Genomic DNA, 23,942 nt, shown 5'->3' with positions numbered 1-23,942 from the left:
AATCATCAAGGCAGGTGGTTCTACTGGAATTGACTGTGCCCTGGGAAGACCGGATGGAAGAGGCATTTGAACGGAAGAGAGCCAAGTATGAGGAGTTGACAGGTGAATGCCGTAACAGGGGATGGAAGACCCGCTGCCTCCCCATTGAGGTTGGCTGCTGAGGGTTTGCCGGCCAGTCATTGTGCAGGGCCCTCAAGCTCTTGGGAATCAGGGGACTGCACAAGAATAAAGCCATCAGGAACATCACGGATGCCGCGGAGAAGGCATCAAGATGGCTGTGGATCAAAAAAGGCGATCCGTGGACTACACAAGCTACCTAGACACAAGTCGGGGACTGATCACCCCTGGCTGGGTCGCCTGGGCGAGGGTGTATGATGTTGAAAGACCCGAAACACCCGATGACCCCAGGTAAACATCACTGATGATGTGTCTAGGGTGCACCTGGATGGTGTATGTCAAATTATACACCCCTGTCCATGTTTATCCATGTTTCAAAAGAAATCAATGTGACTGGGAATTTTGCACATTGACCTACAGAAAGCTGCTTAGTTGGAAAGAGATTCAAGCATCAGTACTCTATTGACAATAGATAATGGACCTTTTTTGACTGCAAAATTTCGCAAAAAGTTTGTTAATGTGAATGCACCTTTAAAATTCCAATTCATCTAAAGCTCAAATCGGATCCAACTGTCCTGCATTGGAAGACAGGGTTCCCGCGGGTCCTTAAAAAGTCTTACATTTAGTTGTATTAAATTTAAGGCCATACAAAGTCTTAAATTGTAGAAGAAAGTCTTAATTATGATTTCAAGTAGTGTTAAATTTGGGGACGGAAAGACCAAAATTGCGATATAGCTTAATGTCACGATTAAACTTCAAAATGCTATGATTTCGTTACATAAACATGAGCGCTGCACAGTCCGGTTCTGGCTGCTTTGTGTACTGCTGTTACCGGGGAAACAGATATATTTCTGCCTTTCCGAAAGCGCCACCTGCTGGCAGATAATTAATGTTCATTTTCAATAAGCCTGTTGTTTTTTCAGACCAATGTGAAAATCAACCCATATTTTTACTTTACAAACAAGCAGAGCTATAAATGTGAACTGGTGGATCGATAAAAAGATAATGCATTATAAAAATCTAAACAGTAAAATGTATTTATGTTATTTAATTAACATAATAATTTATTGATGATAATGATTTAATTTAGTATAATAAGTAATACTTTTGACTCATCCGTTTTCTTAAAAATAGTTTAAAGGCTGAAATGTGAAATGTATCATTTTATAAAACTTTTTGTTTTTGTGAAAACTTGGATCTGAACTGTAAATCATGCTTTTTTACAGTTTAATATGTTAATATTAAGTAAATGTTTCCCTACCCCGCTTACATGGTATTAATTTTATTTGTGCAGGTCTTAAAAAAGTCTTAAAGTCTTACATTTGAGCTCAAAAATCCTGCAGAAACCCTGGAAGACGACTGTGTGAAATTAAAGTTTGGTTATATCCTGTCTACTACTATACCTACATGTATGCATGCAAGAATAAAAAGGACATTTGATGGAGTAAATTTAGTTATAAATTTCTTTTTTTATCGACTTATGAACTTGTGAACATATAAATAATAGCTTGGTCATCTCTTTTAATTTTTTTAGATCATAAGAAGCTGCCTTAGGTTTTAGACACAGGAATTGTGACAGTGACAGACACCCACACACCCACAAAGAGCGTGTTAGATGTATCTAAACATTGATAAACTCTTGGTTAGTCTTGGGCGTTGTACTGTCATATACCTCTATATCAGCTTGGCATTTTCTTGACAAGCTAATATCTATATAGAACATTTGTCAGTTCACATCATTCTCTGATAGTGTCATTGCATTATAAACCATTCATTTGTCAATGTGATCAAACAATTGTCAACCTCGTGAAGCTCCTGCGTGATGTCACGTTCTATCCAGTGCTGCGTTTCTCGATAACGATTGATCTTAGCGCTTAAGAGCATTTTCTACGAGCCATTTTACGATCATTCGTTATTGTTTCACGTGTGTTTCCCAAAAATGCACTTAACACAATCGCACATAGCCGTGCTTTAAGTGCTACTTAGGAGTCACTATCCGTTTGTCAATTGCTGAAATGTCACCTTATAGAATGGCTCGTAATTGTAGTACACACTCATTAATTGAAATGTTAACCTAATGCTGCGTTCCAGACAACTCGGATATTATAATTATAATATTATATTATATTATTATATTATAGTTATACGTATAATATTATACTTTACATAATAATATATAATATACTTCATATAAAAAATATATTATAGTATATAATAGCTATATAGAGATGTTATTTCCGGGTCCAATACATGGCTGGTTTTCGTGAACATCAAAGTCATTGACAGATTTTTTTTTTCAGTCTTTGAAGCATATTTCCTACATTACTACTTTTATTCACTTTTTTTTTGTTCAGTCATTTAATTTAGATGTGTATTTAAATTTTTCTGCCCTTTTTAATTATTTCATTATTTATAAATTGCACAATATACATTATACATTGTACACTTGATATACATTTTACTTGAATAAAGTTAAAGGTGTAATCTGCCAATTGTCCTGCAGGTGACCGCATAAATCTTTCTTCTTACGATGCACTTAGGGCTTTACGATTACTCCAGAGCACTCGTAGATCTGCAAAGATTTTCAAGTGCTACTTAAGTTACGATGTTTTTGGGAAACAGACCATAATTTTAAGGCCCAATCCCAATTCTACCCCTTAGCCCTTCCCCTTTCCCCTACCCCTCCGTTTTGCGCATTCATGTGAAGGGGTAGGGGTGTCTCAATTCTCTTTTGGTTGGAGGGGTAGGGGTAAGGGGAAGGGCCAGACAGCATTTCAAACGAAGAATCTTCGGGACCACACTTCAAACGAAGGGGTTAAACTGTTATTAATAAAAGTCGTGGGGCAGCGTTGACAAGTTTCTTTGCTCCTGGATGTGTGAGCTGCACAGTATCTAATGTGTGTGTGTGTTTGTGTGTCAGTAAGCAGCGCGTTAATATAGAACGGTAATTAAAGGCTCTAATGCATGCACACACCAGCACACCAGTATAGGTGTGTGTATTGTAGGAGCTAGACAACATATGATGATGTGTGACGTATAGTAGTGGTGTCCCAATTCTTAGGGGAATATTTTCACCCCTACCACTTGACACTCTGTTTCAAGGGACAAGGGGAAGGGGTAGGGGAAGGGGACGGGGAAGGGGTATAAAATAGAATTGGGATTGGGCCTAAAATCAGTCGTACAGAACAAAAAGACACATAAATGTAAGCATTTTTGGCATTAATAAAGACTTTAACGAAAAAGTAATCATTTGTTTTGTTACATTTAATCGTGAGTTCATATTTACGGTCATGTTACTCAAAGAAATGTTTGCAAAAAATCGCAATGGTAATTAAAAGCTCTAATGCACACCAGCACACCGGTATAGGTGTGTGTATTGTAGGAACTAGACGATGTATGATGACATGTGACGGCATATTAGTGGTGTCCCAATTCTTAGGGGAATATTTTCACCCATACCCCTTGACACTCTGTTTCAAGGGACAAGGGGAAGGGGTAGGGGAAGGGGACGGGGAAGGGGACGGGGAAGGGGTATAAAATAGAATTGGGATTGGGCCTAAAATCAGTCGTACAATCGTTTTTACGAACTTCTTAGGCTTATGAAGCTTTTGGGAAACGCAGCTCAGAACAATCACGAGTTCCATCAGAGCGACACAAAGAATGGTGGACGTGCGGCTAAGGAGGGAGTTGTTCTTCATATTCCCTCAGATGTGAGGGGCCGTATATTAAGGCAGTCAAATTGTAGTGTGTGGATGATTGGTGGCAAGAACCTGGACAGGGAAGATTGCTTGTGAGAGTAGCCTCGCATTAAGCCTGTCAATGTACGAACAGTTCACAGGAGAGAGCTATAATTAAGCCTCCCTCATCCAGGAGAGGCTCTCCATTATATTCAAATTAAGCATGAGTGATTTTGATCAATGTATTCTGAAGGTATATGTGTGTTGATAGCCTTGGAGAGGCATGGGATTTCATCTCACCGTGTCAGACAAACAGAAGAAAGAGAGAGAGGGTGACAGAAACAGACATTTTTTGAAAAGATTCAAGACACAGTTCCTTTTGTTTGGATTATGATCGTATTGTCTCGTAAAGTTGTGGAAAATGTCAGATCGCCTGTCCTCATATCCGTCTACGAGTGTGTGTTCCTGTGCCTCAAGCCGACTGATTTGTTGCCGTCACCGAGAGTGATAAAGCGATTCCTCTTCCTGAGTGCTCACGACCACATCTTCTGAGAACAGTTTGTTCATTTCAATAGCTTGGGGACGTAAAAAGAGCAGGCGAAGTGGCGAAGTTCCTCCCATAAATCTCAGCTGAAATATTACTTCTCCAGCCTTTTCCTCACAACTCGAGGGTGGAGGCATGCTTGAACCTGACATTAAATGCCCCTCTCGTCTAAATGAGCGCAAGACTGATGGCGGAAAAGTTACACTTCCAGAGCAACAGATAGTGACCAGAAGTGTGCAAGCTTTAAACAAGCTGTATGAATTGTGTTCAAGTCCTTACTGGTTTATCTGTCCAGGAGAGCTATAAAGAACAAGAAACAGACTCTGAGGCAATAAATTTGACTATTATTTGTTGGCCAGAGCGAGTATAACATATCTTTGTTTAATATGTGAGTGCATGGGAGTCACTTTTACATAAAAGTGCTGGAGGGAGAGAACAGACGTGCAGGTTGTGATTTCACAAAGTGGCTAAACTTATGAATTAATTGGGTTATACACAATTAATTTAAAATGATCTCGCAGTGTTTTGATAATAAAGCAATAGTCACTAAATAAATAGTCTGTCTAGTAAGGTATTTGCTCAAGTCACAAATAAAATGTAAGCAATATTATGATTAGAAATGGCCGCATTGTACATTAACATCCCACTGTGTTCTCATTAACTTCTGATTTGAGAACGAGAGTAATTTTTAAGCTTGTGACGTATTTCGTTTGAAAACTTAATCTGCTGTCGATTTTGGGTTTTTTAGATCAGTGGATAAATGCATGGATCAGTAATTAAGTATTAAATATTTATATTAAATATAGGAGGAAGTCTCTTATGTTCACCAAGGCTGCATTTATTTGATCAAAAATATAGTACAAACAGTAATTGTCACGGATTGTGATATTGTTAAATATTGTAAACAATCTAAAATAAATTAGACATTTTAAAATGTCATTTATTTCTGTGATGCCAAAGATGAATTTTCAGCAGTTATTACATAATCACATGATCTTTCAAAAATAATTCTGATATGCTAATTTGGTGATTAAGAAACATTTCTTAATGTTTCAATGTTGAAAACGGTTGTGCTGCTTAATATTTTTTGTGGAAACTGTGCTACATAATTTTTTAGGATTCTTATTCTATTCTATTCTGATAAATATAAATTCTTTGATAAAAAGAAACAGCATTTACTTAGAAGTCTTTTTTACCATTATATCTTTACCATAATTGTTGATAAAAATTCATTAAAAAATAATTATTGCTCAATCAATCAATCAATCAATCTGAACCCAAACTTTTGAATGTAATGGCTTGTTGGTCCAGTGGAAATATTTTTGTGTTGAGTTTGAGGGGTTCCAGGATCTAATTCAACATAATTTAAGTTAATCTCATAATATATTATTTAATAACCTTGGAGTGGGGTAACATTTGTTTGCATTTTGTTTTGTGTTTTTCAACAGAACAGATAGCTGTGCAAAGGTCTGAAGACATCTCAAAAACCTTTAAAACACATCTTGTTTCCTTGTGTTCTGCACCTTTTTCTTTTTTCCTTTTCCCATCTAGCACAAGTATGTGTCTTATGATCAGTGATCAAGTGAACCTGAAAACACCTTAAATATTCAGAGCTCACTTAAGACAGACTAAATGACTAGTTGTTCAGGAAACTCAACAACTGTTTAATTTTGAATATATGTTGTTTTACACATCCCTAACATATCCTCAGTATGTGCATATGTAAGTGAACCACTGAGAGAGAGACAGGTAAAGAAAAAATTAGTGTTAGAGACAGAAAGCGAGAGATTGCTATCTATCTACACTGAAAAAGAATCCACCGTCTTAGGTTTCTGTAGGAACACAGTGCTTTTGTGTTGCACGGCTGGCTCTCGCCAACACTAGTGTCTTACAGGCTGGCGAATTAAATGCGCTGGCTCCCTCCAACCTCGCTTTCCTCTCACACTAATCTTGCCGTATTACCTTCCAGGATCGCCGTGCTGTTTTAATATCTGTCACTACCTTCCTGGATTTTACGACTGTGCTTCCTCCCCTTTCATTTGTCCTCTTTTTGTTTGACTAGCCTGTCTCACCCTTTTGTATAATTCTGTCTTTGTTTGATGGGAGAAATGAGAGTGATTTCAGGTCTGCTCTCTGCTCTATCTCCGGCTGTTTTTCTCGTCTGTGCCCAAGCTGTCGCTTGGAGAATGCACCAGCTCTTTCGCCGACAAGTTGGTGTAAACACTCTGATTGCAGCGCTAACCAGTCTCGTGGAGCGCCGCACCTGTGTTTCATTGGTAACGGCCTAGCAACAGGTTCGTCATTACAATGGAGGTAATCTATTAGCCTTAATGAGGCCTGGCGGAGAGATGCATTGATTTTTGCTGAATGCCTGTGATTACCATCCCACTCAGAGAGAACGTAATGCCTCCAGCCAACAGTAATGCTAGAAATAACCACCTCAGTCCTGCAGGGCCTGCTAGGGTCATGAAGACATTCATTATAAATACATGGACTGTTTGGACAAATGGGAGCATAATTCAGTTTTTCAAACGTAGCATTACTGTTATTTAAACAATAAGCTGCTGTTTCGCTCATTGCAGTGAATGATTACATTTAGACCATGTCCTGTATACGTTAATATATGACATTGCTCCATGACAGGCGGCATTCAAAAAGTGTCCAAAACATTCGGTATGCTGCTGACATTTCATGAAGGCCTTTTCTTGTTTTTTTTTTTTTTGCACTATATGTACTTGTATATTTCAAAGCTCCTATCTTGTCATGAATCAAAGCTTTGCCTTGTTATTATTGTAAAACCTGAAAGGCCGGAGCAGAACTAATTCGATATGCCCTTGTTAGTGAAGGCCGTCAAATAGAGTGTTTGTACCTTGAAAAAGCTTCATGGAATTGCGTTCCACTATTTAAGCTGGGCTCTTGCCATTTTGATGTTTGCTTTTATGTCCCGAGCATATTATTTTGTTATTATTATCCGAATCAAGACACACAAATTGAATATTGTATTTAAAAGTCAATTTCATTGAGGAGATTACGCAAATCAGCCTTATTCTTTGCAGTCTCGCCTGCCTCCACCTTGATGCATCTCTTAATTTACACTGGTTTACTCTATTCATTTGCCAGAGCCTTGCCGGGGATCTTTTCATGTTTTGCTCCCAGTTTGCATTCCTTCCTTTTGCATGGTTATGGCATTTGTGTTTGTTCTCTTGCAGCCCACCGTTCTGAAAATCAACCCTTAAAAGCAATTACCTGCCGACATTTAATGTGCTCAAGCAAGGTGAATTTAATTTCGCCCTGACTGACTGAAAACCCTGAGATGGCAGCTGCCTTTTCGGCATCGCAATAAAAGCCCTGTGTACTGTAACGAGAGTGAAAAGCGTGAAGTATTCCTAGTGTGTTATTGGTCATTTTTATGGTGTTTAGCCATTTTTGTCCTAAACTGCAAATCCTTATGTGGAATTTCCTTTATTGGTCTCACGAAGGTCAGCCAAAGATCTCTGCGTCGGGGAAACTATCAAAGCCTGGGGTAATAGCCCTCCTGACCAGGAGAAAAGAGAAACCCCTGATTGCTCAACATTTTACAGAGCACATGTTTGTCATTAACACGTCCTACTATGGTAGTTACAGATGTGATTAAAACAACCTGGGAGACAGGTGGGTCCTGGAGCCCCTGATTTGCAGGCTCTTTGTTCTGGGCCTGCTCACATTCTGTGACCACTTGGGTTATTTGGGGGGGGTTGTTGCGCTTGGGTTTGGGTTGGGTGGAAGCACAAAGCTGCATTTTTCCCCTGTTGAGGCCCACTCATCAATTTTAGCCCTGACCTTTGGGTATTTATTTTTCCCTTGCTCTTTCTTTTTTTTCTTCTCTGTTTTCATCCGTTCCTTGGAACTTGGTGGTATTTCATTTTGGAGGTCAGGAAGTCTCATACGGTGAGTGGAGTGAATTGTCTGGGACTGAAGACACACTTTTAACGTGGCTCAGCGAGCGAGCGAATGAGTGAGATCCATGGAATGCAAATGAACAGGAATTTAAACAATGATATTTTGAAAATGATTTGGAGAGCTGGGCTCTAACCTTAGAGGTTTGTTTTATGCTGTACAAACTGACTTATACACAGCTAGACAAAAACAGAAATTATTTAGCCATCATTTGCCACACACAATCTTCCTTCCAACACCTCTTATCAGGCCTCTAATGTATCTAAAAACACCACAACACAAAGTGTTTTCTGCTTGCAAATCATCTACAGAATGGGCTTGTGCTCTATTCAGAATTGATCTGAGAAAGCAGAAAGCAGTTCCTGAATTTGAGCTGTATTTGAAATTAGGTATTCAAGAAAGGAAAGGAAAGGACGTGACGTGTGGCCAAGTATGGTGTCCCATACTCGGAATTTGTGCTCTGCATTTAACCCATACAAGTGCACACACACACACAGCAGTGAGTAGTGAACACACACACACCATGAACACACACCCGGAGCAGTGGGCAGCCATTGCTGCAGCACCCAGGGAGCAGTTGGGGGTTCGGTGCCTTGGTCAGTGGTCTCACCTCAGTCGTGGTATTGAGAGTGGAAGAGAGCGCTTTACATTCACTCCCCCCACCTACATCCCTGCCAGTACCAAGACTCGAACCTGCGACCTTGGGGTCACAAGTCCGACTCTAACCATTAGCCAACAACTATCAGATTTGGCCAGATTTGCAATTCAGATTTGAATGCAAAATCAGAATAAGTACATTGAAATTCAATTATATATTCAATTTCATCTTTCAATTTCAAATTGAAATGACAATTATATTGAGTTGTTAGTGATTATAAAAGTTTACAGACAGGTTTGTATTTAACTATAAATGTAATTATAGTACTTAATAAATTAACTTTTGGTGACCAGGTTGGAAGAACACTTCATTTTCCAGAATTAATTACCTGTGTTGAATTTCTTTGAATTGCAGTTTTCAGTAAATTTCCTCCTCCTGTCATTCAAGTTCAAATCCTATAAGGTGTGGCCAATTCATTTCAAATTCACACTGATGAACTGAAAGGGTGACAAGTTTTTAATTTAGATTTTTTCCCCCCACACAACCCTGTGGCAGAAGTAAGCATAAGGAGTCTATGCTCGCTTTCAGAGTGATGTGTTTATAGTAAGCAGCTTTTGAGGGGAATCGTGTCCTTTTATGGTCATTCTCCATGCTTTGAAAATATGCACTAATGCGATGGCATCTCTCTAGCCTTTTCTCTCACTCTATTGCTCTCTCGCTCCAATCCCGGTGATGAGGTACCAACGAGGGCTGCCAGTGTCAGGACGGTCCACCATCCTGTGACTCATTCACTTGTAATCTCTCATGAAAGTGCCTTTTAAAGTGTTCGCATGAGTACGTGTGTGTTTTTGAAACCCTCAAAGGCCTCTGACAGAGGTTTGTTTTTACTTCGGACATGTAAAAGCCTCACTCACGAGTGTTTAGGTTAGAGCGCTGCTGTCTGCGGCCCTCGGTCCACTTACAGCATGCTGTCCCGGAGTGTGTTTAAGAGGAGTTATCTGCATCGAACATATACAAACACGCATACAGACACACCGCAACAATCTTAATGTGACTAATGCATCGGTTTTGCTATCAGACAAGAGCTTGAAAGCGCTCAAGGCATCTTGTGTGGTTGCATAAGGACCATTTGTGCTCAAAGTAGACACAGCTCCAATGTGGATGAAATGAAAATGGTTAGCCTGTAGTCGTTTAAAAAATAGGTTAAACCTAAAACGATTCTGTTTGGTGTAGTTTGGCAGAATGTAATTGTTCAAATCCTGTAAGCTTGACATTCTAACCTTGACATTACAAGACGAGTGGCAACTCCGTAAGGTTTTTCTGAAGTTATGTCCAAGTGTTAAAAAAAGACGCAAGGAGAAAATGTCATATTTCAAAGCTATTAATATGTGCATAGCAGGACAGGGAATGTATTAAGTCATGTTCCTTATTAAACCTCACTAATGCCACATTATGTAGCATGTCATCAATTAAAATCAATCATTGGAGCTGGGGCATCATGAATTAAAGATGCTCTGAAGGTGGACAGCACATGTCTGGATGATTGGTGTGGGCTTTGTTCTCGTGTGCTCTGGCTGGATCAGTGACCATAGTTCATTTGATCTGAGGTCGGTGTAGTCTCAGTATGATATTGCACATATTTTTGAAGATTTTTGTAAGATCTGAATGTAGCTTGTAGCTTATTCATATCAGTCATTTTGTCTACAAGTATGATATCACAAGTTGATGGGTTGGGTGGTTGGAATGACTAGTCATTTTTAACTGACTAACTTAACTGTTTGTTTGTTTATTTATTAATTATTGTTATTATAAAAAGCCAACAATAACACCAAACAGTGTATTTTTTTTAACAAACTTAGTTGTGGTTTTATGAGCCTGTACCAAACAGTTCAGATGTCCATTAACGCGCATTGACTTCTGGGATTTACTTTAAAAATAAATGACTTTTTGTCCTTAAACATATTCATTTGAATGAAAACAGGTGGCTTGTTAAACTTGATAAATCTTTGTGAGAGAAATCGGACTCGTCTGCTTATATGGTACAAAAGTAAAAGTAGACTTTTGTGTATAAAAACACATTAGCAAATTAAAATAATGAGTAAAAAGGCAATTTATTTATAACATAATCTAATGCGGTCATCTGTGTTTTCCTTTATAAAGATTTACTCTGGTAACCATGGTGTCTGCCAAAACACCATAGACACTAATGTGATTGTTGCTATTAATACAACTCTGGTAACTAGCTATTAGCCACCACTGTCTTAAAAAATGTTTGTATGATATGTAAAATATGTTTGAAAAGGAATTAAACAATTGATTTCATTGTAAATCATAGATATTGGTCATTTTAACTGCTCTTTTACCGTTAATGGATGCAACCGTTTGCTTTCCAAACTTTTCCAACTTTTTAGTATTTAGGTGATCTGATCTGTCCAGCAAGCTCTCTAAAACTATATTACATTGAAAATTAAATATGCTGCTTTTAGGGTCATGTCCACCAGACATTGATCAGATGTGTTTAAAATGAGTCATATGTGTCATTCTTGTGTCTATAAACAGCTATATGCAGCTCAAAAATATGGAAATTATATATAAATTATTATAACTACAGTATATTTAACAAAAAATCTGAAGTCTGATAATTTTATGAAGTCTAAAAAATTGTATGCACATTTGGTGTTGAAGGTTTTCTATAAAAGTCCTTTAGAGGTGCATCTTCTCAGAACTGTTACTTTTCACAGTCAGCATGATATTGAATTGAACCCCTTTAAAGAACCCTCGCTAAAACATTGCTAGTCACTATCACTATCTGTCATCGACACATTTAAAGGTAGTTTATATGTAAAATCGAGAGGTAAACTAGCTTATGGGGTTTTTGGGCAGATCTTCTTCTGTGTGTGTGGCTTTGATTAGACACACACGGTGAGGCCCCTAATCTGCCATTCATCTGCACAGGAATTTCTCAGTTTCGGAGGGGCCTCTGAGAAAACTCTCAACGCAAACAAACAAAATATCAGCTTACCCTGCCTCGCAATATCCCCTCTTCAGTCTGGGGACGCTGAAGCAACACACTGTTTATTGTTTCAGAGTAAACTCCACTGTTGCATTGCTGCCTTCCTAATTAGATTTTACCTGCCTTGTTTTTCTTTTTCCCCACCCTGGCTTTTTATTCTTTACTCTTAAAAAGGTGATGTTTTTGTGGACCACTGTAAACCACAGGGTGTTTGGAGGTACGAGATTTCCGAGAAGAGAACTCTGATGGGAATGCGACAGACATCTGAGAGTTGACTCATTTATTGTTCTGTAGAATATGTTTACGATATTAAAAACTAAAGTGAGATAAAAGCTTCCGATGCTAGAGTTGGGGTAATGTCTGCAATGTCTTTCTTGGGTTTCTCCTCCTTACTTTTTCAAACACACTCCGCCGTACCTCCAGGGATAACCGGAGTGTTTCTTTGTGGTTTGATTTGCCCCAGTGTGGCCATGAGAATGCAGGCACTCCACAGTAAACCCCCAGGGTTGCCACCAGGCAGATCCACCTCTTCTCACTCACCTGAGGGGCCTGTCACCCTTTCCTGAGGGTTGCGATGCACCTCTCTTTATAGACACTAGGGTGAGGTATATTATCAGGGGGAACCTGTCTACTCCCTGAACGTAGGGCTCGCGCCTCGCTTGTGCGCACAGAGCTCACTTTGGAGTCTTTCGGCAATGACCGTCTGATGTCGATCGCCTTGGGAAATTTTAGTGTTGTCAGTCACTATGTATCCTTTCATCGACTTTCCCGAGCCACGTTCTGTCATTTTTATTTTTTACCTGCACCCAAATGTCGCAGAGTGCTAAAAAAGTGTCATAAAAAGTAGATAAAATTAAAACTTTTACAAATTTAAACATAAACACGCATCTTCTAGAACTTTAAGAAGCCTTGAAGTGCCTCGGGATGAATTCTCCCAGGTACCTTGAACTCGTGAAGAGGTTTTCAAGTGTGTGTTTATACGCTTGTCTCCTTTGTTTACTATGTTTGCGCTTCTTTTAATTTTCTCTGTTTTGGAAAAAGTAGACGGCTTGTCACTAGGCTCGCTGACCTCACCCCATCACCCGTAAAGTCCTCTTATGGTATTGTATATGTAGCAATGGCACTTTGTTTTCTTTCATAGACTTCATGCCTTACATGGAGGCACACAGTGACTCCAGTCAGCGTTGGGTATCACAGAGGTACTTTTGCATTGTGTATCAGCTAGAATAAACTGTAGGAGGCACACCGGGGTCAGAGCTTCGCTATCAAATCCTTGGATACTTTGGATAGGATGTCAGCGCTCTTTCAAACACGACATGTCAGTGTTTAGAAATGAAAAGTACACCACAATAAAAGGGGGAAACCTAACCCGTGCCCTGATGCACATTTATCGGCTCACTTCAAAGTGCACTTGTCGTTCACTGTCTAAAACAGGGCAATTTCTCTCTCCATCTTTGTCAAATAGTTGTGCCCCTTGAAGAGCAAAAAAAGTACAGAGAGTATATTGAAAAAAGAGGGGATAGAAAATGGATTTTCTTTTACTCCCCCCTCCTCTGTTAACTCCACCCACCCTTGCCCCCTGATCTCTTCACACACTCATGGGGAATGTTTGGAGGCCCTGTTCATATTTTGTTTGCACAATGCATTCCTGCAGGCTCTTTATTTATGTCAATCTCCCCTTTGATCAGGGTCCGCTTACCCACTCGGTTCCTGTGAGTGAAAGAACCCACCTGTGAGGCAGCAGCCAGGGCTCTGGATTCTTGGGAAAGTTTACCGTCAATTAATAATATGGCTAAATTATTTCTTCACATGGCAAACTACTTATGTAAGGTGATCCTGGCTGGTGGCTGATTCCCTGACATCTGGGATGGATATTCTGCACAGATGGTTCTACCTGCTCCGGGAGTCTCTTTTCATTCTGTTTTCCCTCCGTTCTTTGTTTCTTGCTTGCATTTTTTTTTTTGCGGGGGTGAAAGGTAGGCCACGGTTGAATGCTTGGGCAGAGTAATACAAACAGTAGGGAAGTGAAGGGGGCTGTTTTTCTATATTTTATTGTTTAGTTTACACACAGATGAGATGCACTAGTGCAGGGGTTTTCAAACTTTTTCATGCTAAAGACTCTCAGATATGACTACCTTGTTAAAGAAAGAAAGAAAGAAAGAGAAGAAAAAATTAAAAAAGTGCTTCTCGATTAATTCAGAATTTATTTTATTACCAGATGATATATTGATACTTTGGAAACACTTTGACTTTAAATTATCACACAGTATACACACACACACACACACGCACACAAATTATTATTATTGATTTATTTATTTACTTTTACAAGTCACATATATATATTTATATGTTCTGTATGTGAAGCGCTTTTTACAATAAATGTAAATCCAAAGTAACATTATGAAAAAAGCAGTGAAATATGTATAATGTATATGATAGTCCTAAAAACAAATTGTGTGAAATATTTATTGTTTTTCTCGAATTTTCTGAAAGGGTCCATGGGCCCCAAAATTAAAACACCAGTGCATGTACATACAAAAATCGCCACAATCTAAGGGAATGAGATAAAAAGTTTTGAATTTAATTCTGCTTTCGTTTTATTTTATTTGGTTTTGACTTGTGCGTCAAGATCGTTGTGTCCTGAAATTATAGGTAGGCCTACATTTAATGAATTACAAATCAAACTTTCTTCCCCCGAGCAGCAGGACCAAGAGACCAATCAGATTGTCTTTTGTTTTTTAAGTAACTTCAATATCTCAAGACTTTCTCATCCCAAGTTTTTTTCTTCAACTTGATTAACCTCTCTAATCAGGTAATGTGTTTTTTTTGTCTATTGCTGGTTTAGCATGTGATTATCAGGGTTTTTATTTTATTTATTTTATTTTTTTTAAACTTTAAATAGATCTACCTGGTTTTAGACACTGCTGAGGGCCTGTCCTGCTATCTGTGTCTGCAGTGAGACAGGAGCTCCGGACACGTTCTCATACAGAAGCCCTTCCCTCGCATCCCGCCCTCAGCTATCCCAGAACCCCCTCAGGAGCGGTGGACTCACAAGTACCCCATATCCAAATAATTAATCCAAAGCAATTACTCACTGCCTTCATCCGTCTCTTAGCCTGCTAACAAAACATTTCTACGTATGTCCTCATCAGTTAACTTTAATTACGCCGACGACAATTTATCAGCCTCGCATTAATGAAACATGCTGCACCAAGATACTCACAAAAATGTCCTATTTTCCCTTTTTTTTGTGTAATGGAGGAAAAAAATAATAATTAAGAAACCCAACAGTGAGGAGCCTCATGAGAGAGCCAGCAGGAGTTTAAAGATATCACTTTTTTTCTCTATTTTGTTCTAATCAGGGAACATAGTTACCGTCACCAACGTGTCTCCTTTATTCAGCACAAGTGAAAACAAGCACAGGAGACACTTTACTTTTTTTTGCTAAATTTGGCAAAGTTTCGTAATGCTGTTTTTTTTTTTTTTTTTTTACCTGGACGTTGAAGATAATGTCAAATCTGAATTTCTTTAATTTCTACAACAATAATATGAGTTTTGTTGTTGAATGCAGTGGGAGAACTTGACATGCACTCATTGTGTTAGGTTAAATGAGATTTTTGATTCCTAAGGCAGCTGTAATGTGTAGAATATTTTTGATATAAAACTGACAAAAATTAAATATGAATTACAGAGAAAGAGATTGAGAGATTGGTGATAACATGTATTTAAAGGTAAAAAAAAGAAAAAAACATTTTACAATATGCATTTATTTGCAAAACTGAAGACTAATCACATTCCTTATGCAAGTATTACAATTATGTCATTGCTTTTGGCAAATATTTTAACAATCTAAGTCAATAGGAAATTCTTAGATTTACATGCCCACTTCAGAATTCTGTGTTACCTATATCTAAAATAACATTGCAAGTTATTTGATATGGAACATTTTTACATCAGCAGACCTGACCAGGCCAAACTAAGATCACTGATAGTAAGAAAGGACTTCGTAAATGACTTTAATCTGAAAAATAGCATATCTGCCGCATATAATAGCTAGTTTTGATCAGTTTTCTTTTTAAATGTACTGGTTGAATAATTGTTTTGTAATGAAAAATACTTCTATGTGTGCTTTTAAAAAGTACAGTCTTAAATTTGTTTAAACTTTAAAAAAAAAACACTTTAACCTCTAAAGTGCAACCAGAAATAGGACACCTGTAACAAAAATGAAAATTGAATGGAGTGTGCATTCACAAGCAGTCAGGGCAATTGAAAATAAACTGTAGATTTTATTTATACTATTATAGCACCTCTTAGTATACCATCTTAGCATATCCAGCTCCTATTCAGATGCATCTCCTCCATTTTTCAGCCAGAGAGGAGCATAACATGATCCCGGTGTGGTTAGATTCCTTTACTGGGATGTTGCAGCCAACCGTTCTCGTTTGGGGGGGAGCTAGTGTTTTGAGGGGGCTCATCCTCGGCCAAGGGCAGCCTGGGAGCAATTTGGCAGTGTAAATTGTTGCCACACATGGGGCCGGTTGCTGGCAGGGTCAGAAGCCCTTGATGTCACACCCTGTCATTTCAAATTAAGTTATGCAAAGTGAGGCAGCCGCTTAATTTTCTTGAAAGTTGGACCATGGGGCCCCTTGGGCATAATGAGCAGGAAGTTATAATTGGACCGAGCTGTTGATTGCAATAATTGCTACTGTCTGTACGAGGTAGCCTGGCCTGTTCTGATCAGCTTGTTACCAAGGCATGACAGCATGCTGCAATTCTGCCTGGACCAAACGAAGAACACAGGAGGTGAGGAGGGGGAACAAGGAGTGAGAGGTCTGAGGGGGTAGAAGTGCTGCTTTTGGAAGCATATTGTGTGAGTTTGGATGGGTGCACTGGCCATTCTTGGCCGGACCTTTTTTCTCTGCAACAATGTACTCCATCCTTCCCCTGCTGACCCTTTGACATCTGCCCACTTGTTGACCTTAATTCTGTGGTCTGTGAGAGTGAAAGGTCACTGGTCTTTGTTCTCTGCTGAAAGGTAGGAAAGGGCCATTAGTGTCCACAAATCCCCTGACACAACTATGGATTCACAGTACTTGAGATCCTAAAAAAACAGGATAAATATTAGGGGATGTTTAGACTGACATGTTCTAAATGAGGTTCTTTTTTTTTAAGGGATTGTTGTTGTTTACTGAAAAGCTGCTAACTTAGCTGAGACTCTCATGCTAACTCAACTTCTCAGAATTGGTGAAGAAGTAGTGATATCCATTTTTATTTATTCTTTTCAGTTGAAGACTTGAAAATATGGTGAACAAAACATTTGGACTATTTACATATTGTAAAATTAGCGGTCAGTAAGATTTAGTTTTTTGTTTTGAAAGAAAGAAATAATTTAATCCAACAAGTATGCATTAAATCCATTCAAGAAAAAACATTTCACAGTGTCCTCAAAAATAATAAGCAGCACAGCTGTTTTTAACATTGATAGCAATAATAAATGTTTATTGAGCACCAAATCAGCATATTAGAATGATTTATGAAGAATCATGTGACACTGAAGACTGGAGTAATGGCCGCTGAAAATTTAGCTTTGCCATCACAGAAATAATTCGCATTTTAGAAAATATTACAATGGAAAAGTATTTCACAATATTACTGTTTACTGTGGTTTTGATCAAATTAATACATCCATGGTGAGCATAATAGACATCTTTTGACATCTTTCAAAAACATTTAAAAACAATCTTACCAAATTGTAGTGTATATCATTGAGCAAGTGAGCAGCTAAGCTATTCTTCATAGGATAGTCAGTGGAAGAAAGACACTCAAAATAGTTTGGAACAACAGTAGGGTGACTGTTGTTCATATTTAGGTGAACTACTGCTTTAATGCTTCCCCTGTTGTGGCAGGGAATACAGTACAACATCCTTCAGTCTCTCCTTCAGCATCGGTCTCACGGCTTGCACTACAACACATCAGTGAATCAAACTCTCATTACTTTCCTTGGGTACTAAACAGCATTAGCCATTCTAGGTCATTAGACTTCAAAGGCAAGGGGTGGATTATTTACTAAACTTCTGAAATCACATGGCATGGCTGCCTTGTCGTGCCAGATGAGCCTCTAATGAGATAAACACTAATTCAATCTGAACAAAATAGCAGAATCTTAAATATTTACTGTTCCTGTCTATGAACCACGATTAATCCCGAGAACAATATTAGAAGGCACGTATCTGAGTCAACGGTAAAAGGATTTGCTTTCATTATTGTTTTGAATTATCGCTCAGGTAAATTATTGTTTGAAGATTTTCAGAGTTATAAGTACAGAAATCTTTCAAGTGCATGAAATTGTGATGTTTTTCATTGTCATTCAACTTCATGAGCAAGAAACGTATGTTTCGTGTCATTTCCAGCATACACGCATGAAGATATTGTCTGCCATGTTAATTGAAGTTCCTTGGAATGCTGTGATCTGCTGAATGGCACCATGATGTTCACATACTAGAACACTCCAGCTGTCACAGATAGTTCCTCAAGAACAGAGAAACCAGACTTTTCATCAATTCACCACAACCTGGCCTTTCGCCACAAACCCATTTCAGAGGTCACTGCGGGAGGAGTTTTGGAGAACCCGTTCCTCTTATTCCATTGCACCTCACTTCCATTCATGTTCGTCTGAATGCAGCACTCGACACTATCCCTGCTCAGGGGGGAAATGTTTTCAGGTATTTATTTATTAATATTTTTAGCCCGCTCGTTGTCTGCCATGTTAATTGAAGTTCCTTGGAATGCTGTGATCTGCTGAATGGCACCATGATGTTCACATACTTGAACACTCCAGCTGTCACAGATAGTTCCTCAAGAACAGAGAAACCAGACTTTTCATCAATTCACCACGACCTGGCCTTTCGCCACAAACCCATTTCAGAGGTCACTGCGGGAGGGGTTTTGGAGAACCTGTTCCTCTTATTCCATTGCACCTCACTTCCATTCATGTTCGTCTGAATGCAGCACTCGACACTATCCCTGCTCAGGGGGGAAATGTTTTCAGGTATTTATTTATTAATATTTTTAGCCCGCTCATCCCCGCTTTCATGTGTCAGGAGTAAACACGTACTTGATGACCCATAGCGATTAGGCCTATTCATGCTCATCTTCACAATCTTGAGTGGTGCTGTTCTTTAGAGGGAAGCTTCAGGGGCAAGGGCTTCCTGTGAAAGCCAAATGTTGCTTTTCATGGAAAGGGAATGATGATGAAGTAAAAAAAGAAAACAAGATGATTACTGCATATAGACATGTGCACCCTTGTCTTTTTGTTTAACTTTCCTCTGTAATGTGTTTAAGACTGTTCCACTCATGGATCTGAACAAGCACATACTCTGAGTTCTAATTGCCAGCATTCGTCAGGTTTTCCTCTTCGAGATGCGACTGCGGAGTGGCTAACGATGCACAGCTACAAAGGGAGAGCAGCGGCGGGGTTAACATGTCTCAGTGCTCTCCGTGGAAGCAGGATTTTTGGGGTTTAGACACCCACTGAGAGAGAATAATGAGTATATGTTTCTAATCTGGGCCCCTAGGAGATTGCAGCTCCCTTGTCTTTTCACACTGGTGGAAATCGGCAGGCTTCTCTTCTGTTTTTTTTTTTCACAGGCTAATTTAGAGCTGTCTTTGATGCTTTCTCTCCGGAGCTTCTGTTTCAAATATCCAAATGCAAGGATTAGTGGGCTTTTGTGCCGTAAACCCCAATTTATCCTGTTTTCTTTCCCATTTTTTTTTTTGCAGTCTTCCAACCCTAGAAACTGCAAACAATGACAGACCGACAACCTCTGACGTGTTTACGATTGTATGTATTTATTTATTTATTTGCACGTTTGTCTGCATGTATATTCTAGTCATTTTCTGTGCTCACACACACGGGACACACACGGTACAACTAGAGCAATTTAGGCGCCATATCTTGTTTTAAGATTCATTACCAGGAATAATGTGAAATAATAAGGACTGAAGCATATTCTCTCAGTGATATTACAAATCCCTTTGTCAGGCAAAGCACTGTCACTTCTAAATCTGGGTCTGATGAAAGAGAGGAATAAGGAGAAGACACATGCAGCATGCACCCATCGTCTGCTAACTGAGCCGCCTTTGACGACTTTCAGGATCCTGCCACAGATCCTCGGATGAAGCCTTCAGTGGAGCTGGCAGCTTATATGGCACTTTGCCCGTGCTTGCATCCCTCTGCCGACTTGTTGCATTGTCACATATTATGTATTTAAATCCCCTTGTGTCGTTCTGTCACAACACTGTCTGGTTCTCAGTGGCTCTGAGGTGACTTTAATGCAACAGGCGATGAGACACTCTTCGTGACTTCAAGAGGACCTAACTTAGATTAATATTAGAGAGAAAGCAGCAATTATTTAGACATCAGTTGCGCTGGAGACCTGAAGGCTCAGGCGAGAAACACATGATGACCTCAGCTGACAGTTTATAAAATCAAAGCAGTTTGCTTACATTTTTTGATTATTATATAATATTATATATTATATTATATATTATATTATACATTTTTTGAATATTTATTTAATGCCATGACTTAAAGTCTGCCTTAACTATGCTTATATGCTTTGCTATTGTACTCTCTGTTATTGAAGACGACCTTTGATATTGGTTTGTTTTGTTCAGATCCATTAATATTTGTGGCTTGTGGTAACCTTGCAGTGCTGAATGGCATTATTTTTTGTGATTCTCTTCGTAATGTTTTGCTGCACAGACTGAAAAGTTCAGAGTGTCTTTGTTTGGAGATGAAGGCTATAGCATGCAAACAATGTCACAATTCTCCCCCCGATAACCTCTGCATCATGCAGTAACAGTGATGCACCTGAGAACTATACAAAATAGACCACCATAGTATGCCAAACTATCAAAAATTAACAGTTAGTCTTTCAAGAGCACTGTTATGTAAACCTTTCATTGTTGTATCACCCCAAATTATAATAGTGGTTATGATAGTTGATTTTGCTTGGAGCTCAAAGCTGTTTTTTTTGTGAAGTGTCTAATTTGTCTGAAATGCATATTACATGATTCTAACTGATATTTAGCACTAGGGATGCATGGATATCAAAAGTCTACGGGCTGATAAACCACATTATGTTTAACCAATAGTAATAATTCTGTACTGTTTTATCCAAATAACTGTTAAATAAAATACTAAACATGGCTAGCAAGTCAAAAGTATTTGTGTGTTTTTTTTCAAAAAGAACTTTAATTTGGCGAAGATACATTAAATTGATCAAAAGTGTCAATAAAGACATTTATGTTTCAGAATATTCCTATTTCAAAGAAGTGAACTTTCTATTATTCAAAGAATTCTGAAAAAAAAAATAAAATAGCTAAGCAGCACAACCGTTTCAATCAGTGCAACTGTTTATTATTATTGATGATATTATTTATATTAGTGAAAAAAATTATTGAGCTCCAGATCAGAAAATTTAATGTTTTCTGAAGGATCATATGACGCAAGACTGGAGTAATGGCTGCTGAAAATTACTTTACCATCATCATTCAATAACATTTAAAAATCTTACCGACCCCAAAATGTTAATGATAGTGAATAAAAATGAAAATTTGACATTCATTTTGAGATTTGCTAAAGATATCATTCAGCAGTGTTAGTAAATATTTAGTCTTTTTACATTGAAAAACTTTTAGTTTTTCTCTAACTGCACTCTTTATTGTTTGATACAAGTAAAACTCTGCTTCATGTGTCATGTACATGTACTTTCTGAATGACGTTCCCGCTCTGGCTTTAGAATGTCATTGGTTGACAGTGCTCTGCTCTTCAGCCTGACTGATCAAGGCCATCTCTCTCTACGGCCTATAAGAAGATCTCCTGCACCTGGCAGACCATGTCACATGAGTGCTATATGCTGACAGGTAAGGGAGATCAGGGCCGTTTTCTCTGTTCTTAGGTTGGCAGGTATAAGGAGCAGGTGACAGGTTACATGAAGAAAGGGGGACTAGTAGATCCATCATGACCTTTCTGCTAACCAACCCAACATAGACCTCTTAGAGCGGTTGAAAAACATCCGACTCGCTCTCACTCCCACCCCTGCTTACCCTTCCAACCAACAACTGTGTGCTTGTGTTTGCTGTTGCCTTGCTACCCGGATTAATTTTAGAGGCAGAAGGAAGGGGCAGGAGAAAAAAAAACTGTCATGCAAGTCGACAGGCAGTGATTAAGGTTTTAACTGATCATCCTCTCCCTGACAGCTAACCAGCTATTATCTTAAAAGAATCAAACGAATGTTCAAAGCCCTCGCCGGGCATGGAACATGAAAGGAGACGTCAGCCTCTGGCAGCTGACAAGCCAGGAGGAGAGCCAAGGAGTGCACGAGGAAGAGTGAGAAACCAAGAGAGAGAAGGAAAGACAAAGGAGGGAAGAGAGATCTTTATTTTCGTTCTACTACAGGGAGTTTTGACAAACTGATCCCTGAGCCCGAACACTGATGTACTAGAACAACACAACACAATGGCGTGTTTATATTGTGGGAAATCGGCACAGATGAAAGCAAAGAGCGGTAGAAGGATGTGCAAACTGCATATTTTTAAAATCAACTTCAGATTGTGAGTTGCCTGAACGAAGAGTTGACTAGTCGGTCTTAAGGAAGCTGCGTAATTAGGTTGGTTTTAGTTTGAGGACTCTCAGAGGGCCACAAGGTGGGCCATAAAAATAAAATCGGTGTATAGAAGTGTAATGATGACAATAGTCCTAATACTAAAATAGGTAGAAATATATTCTAATTATTATACAAATTTGACATTTATTATGGTTTCATTCTGCCTTAAGAATGAGAATGTGATTAATAAATCTCATTTATGAATGACATTTAATTATAGGAATTCACCACCAATTTGCCGTGGCGGCTCGTCGTTTTTAAAATAGAGGAGGCACACTAATTGTATTGGTCTGGGATCCCTGCCAATTCTTCTTCTTCTTATTATTATTATTTGCTTAACCATTTAAAATGGCTTTTTGATTGCTTTTAGACAAAAAACGTAAAGAAATCGACATATATGCAGCAAGATAATATAATTTCACTTACCTGGCCTATCACTTGAAGCAAACATCCATCCCTTCTTAAAAGTCTGTGTTAAAAGAGAGCTGCCTGTTGCGCCATTTAATTAAGCCGACTGCTGTAGCCTATATCCAGTTTAGGCTGTTTTCCCTAAATTTGTATATATACTGTTTGAATGACAGCTTGGTAAATCTGTTGGCAATCAAATATTCAGTATCGCTACTCATAAGTACTTGGTACATTATCGGCGTAGCTGGAGACGTTCAAACTAATATCACGTAATTTACATCTCTATGATGCTTGGTTGATATCAGAAGGGAGGCTAGCCTCCCTTACGAGGGTTCTATTCTCAACACTCCTCAGCGCTGAAAGTGAACACTCGATGGTACCAACGGAGGCACGAGAGCTCAGCGCTCCCCCGGCCTCCCCCTACCCTTCTATAGCACCTAGCGGTTGTAATTACATCAGCAGATTCGGTACATTCGCGATAGAAAAGCGGCGCTTTCACGTTATGGTATTACAACTGTGAAATTACAAACAAAAAAAATACACATTCTGAGACATGAACTGAAATGAATTGTGCATTTTATTAACAATAAATCGTCGTCCTCCCATTTTCACCTCAAAATTATGGGGAAGCTGTGCCTCCCCTGCCTCCCCAGACGAGCCGCCACTGCCAATTTGCCAAATTGTAAAATAGTTATGAATTGCCATGGGAGTGTGTTGGAATCTCATTGTCTTTATTTTAATTTTAAGTCAATCTTACAGAGAAGTCAAAAAGTAGTTAGCTATAGTTTTAATCAGAGTTGCAAATTTAATAATAACAATAATAATAGTAGTAGTAGTAAGTGGCATTGAGTTTGCTTGGTAAATGTTTTTAGGTAAAGAATCTATCAACCTCAAACAAACGCAGTATGCTTTTTATGATAACTTTGGAATTTTTGTTATAATTTCCAAAATTGGCATACAAATATGTGGATGAAAA

The 23,942-nt window shown here is 38.7% G+C and overlaps 1 long non-coding RNA gene across 1 annotated transcript in view; it reads left to right on the top strand.

Annotated features, from left to right (window-relative positions):
• The window catches only part of LOC107590184 (uncharacterized), a 29,510-nt gene extending 9,225 nt beyond the window's left edge, over window positions 1–20,285 (top strand). Inside the window, exons 3-4 of the long non-coding RNA XR_001609751.1 lie at window positions 19,668–19,728; window positions 19,930–20,285. This is a non-coding gene — a long non-coding RNA (uncharacterized lncRNA). The remainder of the gene's footprint in view (window positions 1–19,667; window positions 19,729–19,929) is intronic.
• Window positions 20,286–23,942: the final 3,657 nt, after the last annotated feature.

The sequence above is a fragment of the Sinocyclocheilus grahami genome, unplaced genomic scaffold (assembly GCF_001515645.1).
Source record: "Sinocyclocheilus grahami isolate Dianchi unplaced genomic scaffold, SAMN03320097.WGS_v1.1 scaffold125.1, whole genome shotgun sequence".
Classification (NCBI taxonomy): Eukaryota; Metazoa; Chordata; class Actinopteri; order Cypriniformes; family Cyprinidae; genus Sinocyclocheilus; species Sinocyclocheilus grahami.
The sequence above is the reverse complement of the archived record's forward strand: the minus strand, read 5'-3'. Positions and strand labels throughout refer to the sequence as shown.